Genomic DNA, 11,095 nt, shown 5'->3' on the forward strand with positions numbered 1-11,095 from the left:
GCACCTGTAACCTCAGGACTCAGGAAGCTGAGGCAAGAGGATAGCAAGTTCTAGCCAGCCTCAGCTACATACAGAGACCCATCTCAAAAGTTTTAGAAAAGGAAAGGGAGCTTGGGGATATAGTTCAGTAGTAGAACTCCCCTGTGGTTATTCCCTAGTACTGTAACAACACTGCCACCACAACAAAAGTTCTATCCATAATGTATCACTCAGTAAAATTACATCACAGAAATTTAACAGTTGAATATTTAATAAAACTTTAGTAGATTTATAAGCCTTTAAGGGTAGCACCATACGAAGTCATCAAATGGAAACAACCTGTGTTACTTGACTTTCCGTTATTATAACAAAATACCTGAGATAATAAATTCATCAGAAAGGAAAAGTCCATTTTGGATCATTGTTTCAGAGGTTTCAGACACAGTCACTTGTCTCAGTGGATTATAGGCTGTAGTGAAACATTATTTCATGATGGGCAGTGTGTAGTGGAGTAAAGCTGCTCCCTTCAAGGCATCTGGGAAGAAAAAAGAGAGAAAAAAAAAGTCCAGGGCCCTAATATTCCACAATTGAATGGCCCTGATGACCTAACTTCCTCCATCTAGACCCAACAGGTTGCTCTGCTTCCTAAGAGCACGAGGGGGTAGGGATGGAGCTTTCAACAGAGGGGTCTTTTGGAGGACACTTACCCAAACCATAGCACAAACCAATTTCCATGTGCATCCAAATAAATAAGTAAATTGTGGCATTTCACATAATAAAACAAATTATCTATAAAGAATCATGAATTACAACTCTCTGAAAAATACACAAGTCTAGAAATATAATATTCAGTGGAAAAAAGCCAGACACTTATTGCATGTTTTCTTATATGATTCAAAAACAGGTGCAACTAATGATGGTTTTAGAAGGTGTTCACCTTCAAGGAATAATGTGGTAACTTAACAGGTAAATGAAAGCACTTCTGGGTTGTTAGGATCATTTTTTCCCCCTTGATCAAGTACTGTTAATTTTGGGAATATTTGTGTGACAGTGTACATAGGATTTGTATATTTTTCTGATTTTTACCATACATTTATGAGATTTATAAAATAAATAAGAAAACATTTTCAAAGAGCAGAAAAAAAAATCTTGCAGTAACTAAATGGACAAAACATTATTTCATAATTAGCAAAAGTTTAAAAACTAGGGAATACTCAATGTTGTGCCCAGACACAAAATTCCCGGAGGAAGAAAGAAAGAGAATAAAGCATTGGGCCCTTAGAAAACCACTGACAATAAGGACTGATTAAATTTTAAATGTTAATTTTAATGTTTCCTCCTCTGAAATGGGCAGAAATCTCCTATCCTTGAGAATGGAAGGATCAAGTATGCCCCCTACAGACTGAATTGGATGGATGTCATTACAAGGATTAAAGAATATCTTCCCTGTAACTGTTTAGGAAATTGGGCATATAATGTTTCTTAAGCCATATATCTCTATAGAACCTGAAATACACAGGACCCTTAAAAAGATCTAGAAAAGGGATATGAATTTTCATTTATATGGATTTTATTGTATCATAAAAATAAGCACACTGGTTTACATTTATCTGGGAAAGTCTCAACCTCTCGGGTCACCCTTTAATAAGGTCAATGATCTGGGCTGGGGTTTTATGTAGCTCAATGGAACAGCACATACTTAGCATGTGTGAAGCACTGGGTTCAATTCTCAGCACCACATATAAATTAATTTAAAAGATTAAAAGTTCATTGACAAGTAAAAAAAAAAATATATATATATATATATATATATTTTTTTTTTAAAAAAGTAAGGTCAAGGGTCTATCTATTTCTCTCCTTTCAATGGAGTTGATGGAGAAAATAAGGAATCCCTCACCTCTAGAGTCTTGGATAAATGGAGATGAAGATGAAGTTTAAATTCAATATCACTGTAACCTGGAAAAATCAGGAATTCTGGGAAAGTAGGGAATTCAAGGAAACAAAGGTTCCAAGGGAAAATTATAGATGCCAATTGTGGGGAAAAATGTACCATACAGGAGAAAAACCCACCTAAGAGACCAGGGTTTTGTCTCTAATAAATCCAGCCTACAGGAGGTTAAAGCTCAGTGTGGTTATTCAAAGATTCATACAATCCTACAACCCAAACTGTACCATTCAATTTCCCATATCATTATGACAACTTAACCCCCTTTTAGACCATCTGTCAAACATCTATAAATTCTAGGCAAATAACAAAAATACACATAGCTGAAGATATAGAAAAGTAAGCAAAGGCAGGAAGATTATGGAGGGGAAACAAAACTCAAAGAAGAATCTAGAATGGGGAGGGTAAAGTTTTCCCTTTTTGTTTTTTATTTTTGTGTCCCTTTGCTCTCAGGAGCCATATACAGATAACAATAATACTGGCAACTAGAGCACCATAAATATTTCAACCAGTAAGTGGCACTCATGAACACTGCCCTTTCAAGACAATTTACTCTATTTGGTTAAAGACTGCAATAGTGTCTTTTATAGGATCAAAAGAGGCATTTAAATTTACCATCAATTATATATTCATGGTACATTTATTATGCATACATTTTACACTTAGAAAAACATACAAAAATATTTCCTATTTAATAATAATGTATTGGCCTCATGTGATAATTGAGAATGAAAGTCACATTAGTCTCATTTCTCTCATTCACAACCATGAGAAACTTAAGATGTGCTTATTTCGGGCCAAGGATCTGAACAGACGCTTCTCAGAAGAGGATATACAATCAATCAACAAATACATGAAAAAATGCTTCCCATCTCTAGCAATCAGAGAAATGCAAATTAAAACTACTCTAAGATACCATCTCACTCCAGTAAGAATGGCAGCCATTATGAAGGCAAACAACAACAAGTGCTGGTGAGGATTTGGGGAAAAGGGTACACTTGTACATTGCTGGTGGGACTGAAAATTGGTGAAGCCAATTTGGAAAGCAGTATGGAGATTCCTTGGAAAGCTGGGAATGGAGCCATGATTTGACCCAGCTATTCCTCTTCTCGGACTATACTCAAAAGACCTAAAAATGGCATACTACAGGGACACAGCCACATCAATGTTTGTAGCAGCACAATTCACAATAGCTAGACTGTGGAGCCAACCTAGATGTCCTTCATTGGATTAGTGGATTAAAAAAATGTGGCACTTATACACAATGGAATATTACTCAGCATTAAAAAATAAAAATATTACTCAGCATTAAAAAAGATCATGGCATTTGCAGGAAAATGGATGGCATGAGAGAAGATTTTGCTAAGTGAAGTTAGCCAATCCCCCCAAAAAACAAATGCTGGATGTCTTCTCTGATATGAGGGAGGCAACTCAAAATGGGGTAGGGAGGAAGAGCATGAGAAGAAAATCACCTCTAGATAGGGAAGAGGGGTGGGAGGAAAAGGAGGGAGAAGGGGAATTGCACGGAAGATGGAAGGAGACCCTCATCGTTATACAGAATACATGTATGACGTTGTGAGGGAAAGAAAGAAGTGTGTCACATTAGATTGGGTAGAGAGAAGTGATGGGAGGGGAGGGGAGGGGGGATAGAAAGGACAGCAGAATAAAATAGACACTACTATTGCAGTATATATATACTTGACTGTATGACTAATGTGATTCAGCAAACTGTACACTGAGAAAAAGGAGTAATTATACCCCATTTGATTCAAATGTATGATATGTCAAGATCATTGTACTGTCATGTGTAACTAATTAAAACAAATTAAAAAAAGATGGAATAAAAAGATGTGCTTATTTTTTCATCATAAACAGTATCAAAAAATTTTTTTAAAAAAGTAAATTCATTGCATTTACTTCAACACAAGTCCTGTCTTTGATAAATAATGAACATTGTTGAAGTATAACTCACTGCAGGACCTACAAGATTTCCGTGTTCATAGGACTCTTCAACAGTGCTGTGCTCTGCTCACTCACTAGCTGAGTGATTTGCTCCCTAGGAGGCACCTTCCAGCACTGATACAAATTTAAGTCCAGGACTTTAATTATCCTCCCAATCTCCTACAACTTGGTAAGGATTGTAGCTCTATGACTCGGCAATGGGGTAGGGGAAGGGGGTTTTATTTTCTACCCATATTATCCTTAAATCTTCATTATCATTGTTTAAAAAAAATAAATGCAACTTACAGACTGAAATCACCATCAGTGTTAAACAGTGACTTCAAGTAAATATCCAGGCAATTTAAACACCCTGTCAGGGTTGTTTCTCCTGCCAACGAATCTTCCCTTCCTATTTCTCTTTCCATAAATGGCACAGGACATGGAAGCTTAGTGTCCACTTTTTGAATTCTGTCTCCTTGATCCTTGCTGACCTTTACTAAGATGTGTCTTCTTCCACCTAGGCGTCCAGCAAAGGTAACTCTCAAGTGAAATTGGCAACTACAATTGGGGACAGTTGACCTTGCCTTGTCTAAGGTCTCAAAAGTCTTCACTCAGTCACCTCCTTACCCTACCCCAGGCCCTTCTTCATCCTTTGACAGGAGCTTGGTGGAAATTCTTTATGTCCTAGAACAATGATTCCCACCCTGTTAAGACCTTATCTCTTGTATTCCCCATTTTATTTTCCCCACAGTACTGTGTTTTAATGGAAGTACAATGTACATACTACAAAACACATAATATTAACATATGGATTATGTATTTTATAAAATATATACATTTATATCAACTCAAATCTTTTCCAATTTCCATATCTGAGATAAGCATTATTTCAGTTTTTTAAAAAAAAATAGGTTTTGCTTCCTGAAACTTCATATAAAGAATATCAATCATCTTTTGCTTAAAAAAAAATTGAGACTCATCTGTATACCAGAATATGTTCTTTTGTAATTGCTGAGTAGAATTTTATATAAAAATAACAAATTCTGAATTTACTCATTGATGGCTTAAGTTGTTTCTAGTTCAGAATTTTCATGAATAAAATTGTTATGAATAGTTTTGAACAAGATCTTGTTTTTAGACACACATTAAGTCTCTTGCATAAATACCTAAGAATAAAATCACCAAGTCCTAGAGAAAATGAAATGTTTATTTATAAGAAACTCCCTTTTTTTTTTCAAAATGATTATACCATTTTATACTTCCAGTATCATTTGGGAGAGTTTCAATTGTTCCACACTCTCACCATATTGAGATTGTTTGTCTTTTAATTGTGATCATTCTAGTGAGTCTGAAGTATTTTATTTTGATTTCATTTACACTTTTCAAAAAGCTCTAATTCCTTTACTCTCCTGAGATAAAATCCACAGATAGCATGACCTAAATGTACATCTGCAATTTAGAAAAAACTCAATACCATAACCAAAAAGTAGAAACAAAAGTGTAATAAAATAGAATTACATATATTTATATGTGAAATATGAAAGTACTACTAACTATAACATAATAAATAACAAATCATTACACCTATAAATATAATTACTATAAATTCAAGAACTACAAATGTATAAAATATATACAGACCTACGTCCGACTGGCAGAACAGACCCAGCAGCCCGCCAGCATGGTAGACATGTCACCACAATTGAAGGAGGGGCAGAGCAGAGCCGAGCGGCCCACTGGCCTAGTTGAAAGATCACCCCAATCGGATAAGGGCACGGCTGCCGCCCGCGCCTGCGAGGTAGGCAGACCTGCAACCTGGAGAACAGGCCCATCAGCCCACCAGAGTGGTAGGCAGATAATCCCTATTGGAGGAGGGGCCCAGCCATTGCCTGCAAGGTAGGCAGACATCACAACCTGGAGAAGGGGCCCAGCAGTCCGCTGGCGTGATAGACAGATCACCCCAATTGGAGGAGGAGCAGAGCCGCCGCCCACCCCTGCAAGGGAGACTTTGCAACTATACAAGAGCAATATAAATATATAGGGGGAAAATTCAATAACACAACAGTTTCACCAAGCAGAAAGAAACTCAAGCAGTATGAAAAGACAAGGAAAGAAAGGACCACAAGCAATGCAAGTCAATTCAACTTTAGAAGACGTAATAGCTGCAGCAGATGGAATGTCAGATAAAGAATTCAGGATTTACATGCTTCAGATGATCTGGTGTCTCAAGGAAGACATTGGACAGCAAAATCAGACAATGAAATATCACTTCAACAATGAATTACATAAACAAATCCAAGAAGCAAAAGATCAACTATACAGGGAGATAGAGGTTATAAAAAACAAACAAATAGAAATCCTAGAAATGAAGGAAGCAATAAACCAACTTAAAAACTCAAATGAGAATACTACCAGCAGAGTAGAACACTTAGAAGATAGAACATCAGACAATGAAGACAAAGTATTTCAACTTGAAAAGAACATAGACAGCTCAGCGAGACTCTTAAGAAACCATGAGCAGAACATCCAAGAAATATGGGATAACATAAAGAGACCAAACTTAAGAGTCACTGGGATACAGGAAGGTATAAAGGTCCAAACCAAAGGAATGAGCAATCTGTTCAATGAAATAATACGAGAAAACTTCCCAGACTTGAAGAATGAAACAGAATCCCAAATCCTAGAAGCCTACAGGACGCCAAATGTGCAAAATCATAAGAGATCCACACCTAGACACATTATAATGAATATGCCCAACATACAGAATAAGGAGAGAATTTTAAAAGCTTCAAGAGAAAGGAAGCAGATTACATTTAGGGGTAGACCAATCAGGATAACAGCTGATCTTTCAACCCAGACTCTGAAAGCTAGCAGATCCTAGAACAACATATTTCAAACGCTGAAAGAAAATGGGTTCCAACCAAGAATTGTGTATCCAGTGAAATTAAGCTTCAGGATGGAAGATGAAATTAAAGCCTTCCACGATAAACAAAAGCTAAAAGAATTTGCAGCTAGAAAACCATCTCTTCAAAACATCCTTGGAAAATATTACAGGAAGAGGAAATGGAAAATAACAATGAAAACCAACAGTGGGAGGTAGTACAGTAAAGGGAAAAATAATCAAAGAGGAAAAACAAACCATGTTAAGTAACATAAATAAACAAATATGGCTGGAAGAACAATCCATAGCTCAATAATAACCCTAAATGTTAATGGCTTAAACTCACCAATTAAGAGACACAGGCTAGTAGAGTGGATCAAAAAAAAAAAAAAAGATACAACAATATGCTGCCTACAGGAGACACATTTGAGAGGAAAAGACATATATAGACTGAAGGTGAAAGGTTGGGAAAAAATCATATCACTCATACGGACTTCAGAAACAAGAAGGAGTGTCCATACTCATATCAAATAAAATAGATTTCAAGCCAAAGTTAATCAAAGGGGATAAAGACGGACACTACATACTGCTTAAGGGAACCATACAACAACAAGACATAACAATTATAAATATATATGCTCCAATCAATGGTGCAGATATGTTCATCAAACAAACTCTTCTCAAGTTCCAGAGTCTAATAGACCAACATACAATAATTATGGGAAACTTCAACACACCTCTCTCACCACTGGGCAGATCTTCCAAACAAAAGTTGAATAAAGAAACTATAGAACTCAATAATACAATTAATAACCTAGACTTAATTTACATATATACAATATACCACCCAACATCAAGCAGTTACACGTTTTTTCTCAGCAGCACATGGATCCTTCTCAAAAATAGATCATATATTATGTCACAGGGCAACTCTTAGATATTATAAAGGAGTAGAGATAATACCATGCACCTTATCTGATCATAATGGTATGAAACTGGAAATCAACGATAAAAGAAGGAAGGAAAAATCATGCATCACTTGGAGAATGAACAATAGGTTACTGAATGATCAATGGGTTACAGAAGATATCAAAGAGGAAATTAAAAAATTCTTAGAGATAAATGAAAACACAGACACAACATATTGGAATCTATGGGACACAATAAAAGCAGTTCTCAGAGGAAAATTCATTGCCTGGAGTTCATTCCTTAAAAAAAGAAAAAACCAACAAATAAATGATCTCACACTTCATCTCAAAATCCTAGAAAAAGAAGAGCAAAACAACAGCAAAAGAAGTAGAAGGCAAGAAATAATTAAAATCAGAGCTGAAATTAATGAAATTGAAACAAAAGAAACAATTGAAAAAAATGACAAAACTAAAAGTTGGTTCTTTGAAAAAATAAATAAGATCGACAGACCCTTAGCCATGCTAACGAAGAGAAGAAGAGAGAGAACTCAAATTATTAGCATACGGGATGAAAAAGGCAATATCACAACAGATGCTTCAGAAATACAGAAGATAATTAGAAATTATTTTGAATCCTTATACTCCAATAAAATAGAAGATAGTGAAGGCATCGATAAATTTCTTAAGTCATATGATCTGTCCAGATTGAGTCAGGAGGATATAGACAACCTAAACAGGCCAATATCAATTGAGGAAATAGGAGAAGCCATCAAAGGACTACCAACTAAGAAAAGCCCAGGACCGGATGGGTATACAGCAGAAGTTTACAAAACCTTTAAAGAAGAACTAATACCAATACTTTTCAAGCTATTCCAGGAAATAGAAAAAGAGAGAGAACTTCAAAATTCATTCTACGAGGTCAACATAACCCTGATTCCTAAACCAGACAAAGACACTTCAAAGAAAGAAAACTACAGACCAATATCTCTAATGAACCTAGATGCAAAACTCCTCAATAAAATTCTGGCAAATCAGATACAAAAACATATCAAAAAAATTGTGCACCATGATCAAGTAGGATTCATCCCTGGGATTCAAGGCTTGTTCAATATATGGAAATCAATAAATGTTATTCACCACATCAATAGACTTAAAGATAAGAACCATATGATCATCTCGATAGATAAAGAAAAAGCATTCGACAAAGTACAGCATCCCTTTATGTTCAAAACGCTAGAAAAACTAGGGATAACAGGAACATACCTCAATATTGTAAAAGCTATCTATGCTAAACCTCAGGCTAGCATCATTCTGAATGGAGAAAAATTGAAGGCATTCCCTCTAAAATCTGGAACAAGACAGGGATGCCCTCTCTCACCACTTCTGTTCAACCTAGTTCTTGAAACACTGGTCAGAGCAATTAGACAGACAAAAGAAATTAAAGGCATAAAGATAGGAAAAGAAGAACTTAATTTATCACTATTTGCAGATGACATGATTCTATACCTAGCAGAACCAAAAGGGTCTACAAAGAAACTATTAGAGCTAATAAATTAATTCAGCAAAGTGGCAGGATATAAAATCAACACACATAAATCAAAGTCATTCCTGTATATCAGTAACAAATCCTCTGAAATGGAAATGAGGACAACCACTCCATTCACAATATCCTCAAAAAAAAAAATACTTGGGAATCAACCTAACAAAAGAGGTGAAAGACATACAATGAAAACTACAGAACCCTAAAGAGAGAAATAGAAGAAGATCTTAGAAGATGGAAAAATATACCCTGTTCATGGATACGCAGAACTAACATCATCAAAATGGCGATATTACCAAAAGTTCTCTATAGGTTTAATGCAATGCCAATCAAAATCTCAATGGCATTTCTTGTAGAAATAGATAAAGCAATCATGAAATTCATATGGAAAAATAAAAGACCCAGAATAGCAAAAACAACTCTAAGCAGGAAGTGTGAATCAGGCAGTATGGTGATACCAGACTTCAAACTATACTACAGAGCAATAGTAACAAAAACAGCATGGTACTGATACCAAAACAGGTGGGTGGATCAATGGTACAGAATAGATGACACAGAAACCAATCCACAATATTACAACTATCTTATATTTGATAAAGGGGCTAAAAGTGTGCAATGGAGGAAGGATAGCATCTTCAACAAATGGTGCTGGGAAAACTGGAAATCCATATGCAACAAAATAAAACTGAATCCCTTTCTCTCGCCATGCACAAAAGTTAACTCAAAATGGATCAAGGAGCTTGATATCAAATCAGAGACACGGCATCTGATAGAAGAAAAGTTGGCTATGATCTACATACTGTGGGGTCGGGCTCCAAATTCCTCAATAGGACACCCATAGCACAACAGTTAATAACTAGAATCAACAAATGGGACTTACTCAAACTAAAAAGTTTTTTCTCAGCAAAAGAAACAATAAGAGAGGTAAATAGGGAGCCTACATCCTGGGAACAAATCTTTACTCCTCACACTTCAGATAGAGCCCTAATATCCAGAGTATACAAAGAACTCAAAAAATTAAACAATAAGATAACAAGTAACCCAATCAACCAATGGGCCAAGGACCTGAACAGACAATTCTCAGAGGAGGACATACAATCAATCAACAAGTAAATGAAAAAATGCTCACCATCACTAGAAGTCAGAGAAATGCAAATCAAAACCACCCTAAGATACCATCTCACTCCAGTAAGATTGGCAGCCATTATGAAGTCAAACAACAACAAGTGCTGGCAAGGATGTGGGGAAAAGGGTACACTTGTACATTGCTGGTGGGACTGCAAATTGGTGTGGCCAATTTGGAAAGCAGTATGGAGATTTCTTGGAAAGCTGGGAATGGAACCACCTTGGACCCAGCTATTCCCCTTCTCAGTCTATTCCCTAAAGACCTAAAAAGAGCATATTACAGGAACACTGCTACATTGATATTCATAGCAGCACAATTCACAATAGCAAGACCATGGAACCAACCTAGATGCCCTTCAATAGACGAATGGATAAAAAAAATGTGGCATTTATACACAATGGAGTATTACTCTGCATTAAAAATGACAAAATCATAGAATTTGCAAGGAAATGGATGGCATTAGAGCAGATTATGCTAAGTGAAGCTAGCCAATCCCTTAAAAACAAATACCAAATGTCTTCTTTGATATAAGGAGAGTAACTAAGAACAGAGTAGGGAGGAAGAGCATGAGAAGAAGATTAACGTTAAACAGGGATGAGAGGTGGGAGGGAAAGGGAGAGAGAAGGGAAATTGCATGGAAATGGAAGGAGACCCTCATTGTTATACAAAATTACATATAAGAGGATGTGAGAAGAAAGGGGAAAAAAAAACAAGGAAGAGAAATGAATTACAGTAGATGGGGTAGAGAGAGAAGATGGGAGGGGAGGGGAGGGAG

Source organism: Callospermophilus lateralis, chromosome 6 (genome assembly GCF_048772815.1).
Source record: "Callospermophilus lateralis isolate mCalLat2 chromosome 6, mCalLat2.hap1, whole genome shotgun sequence".
Lineage (NCBI taxonomy): Eukaryota > Metazoa > Chordata > Mammalia > Rodentia > Sciuridae > Callospermophilus > Callospermophilus lateralis.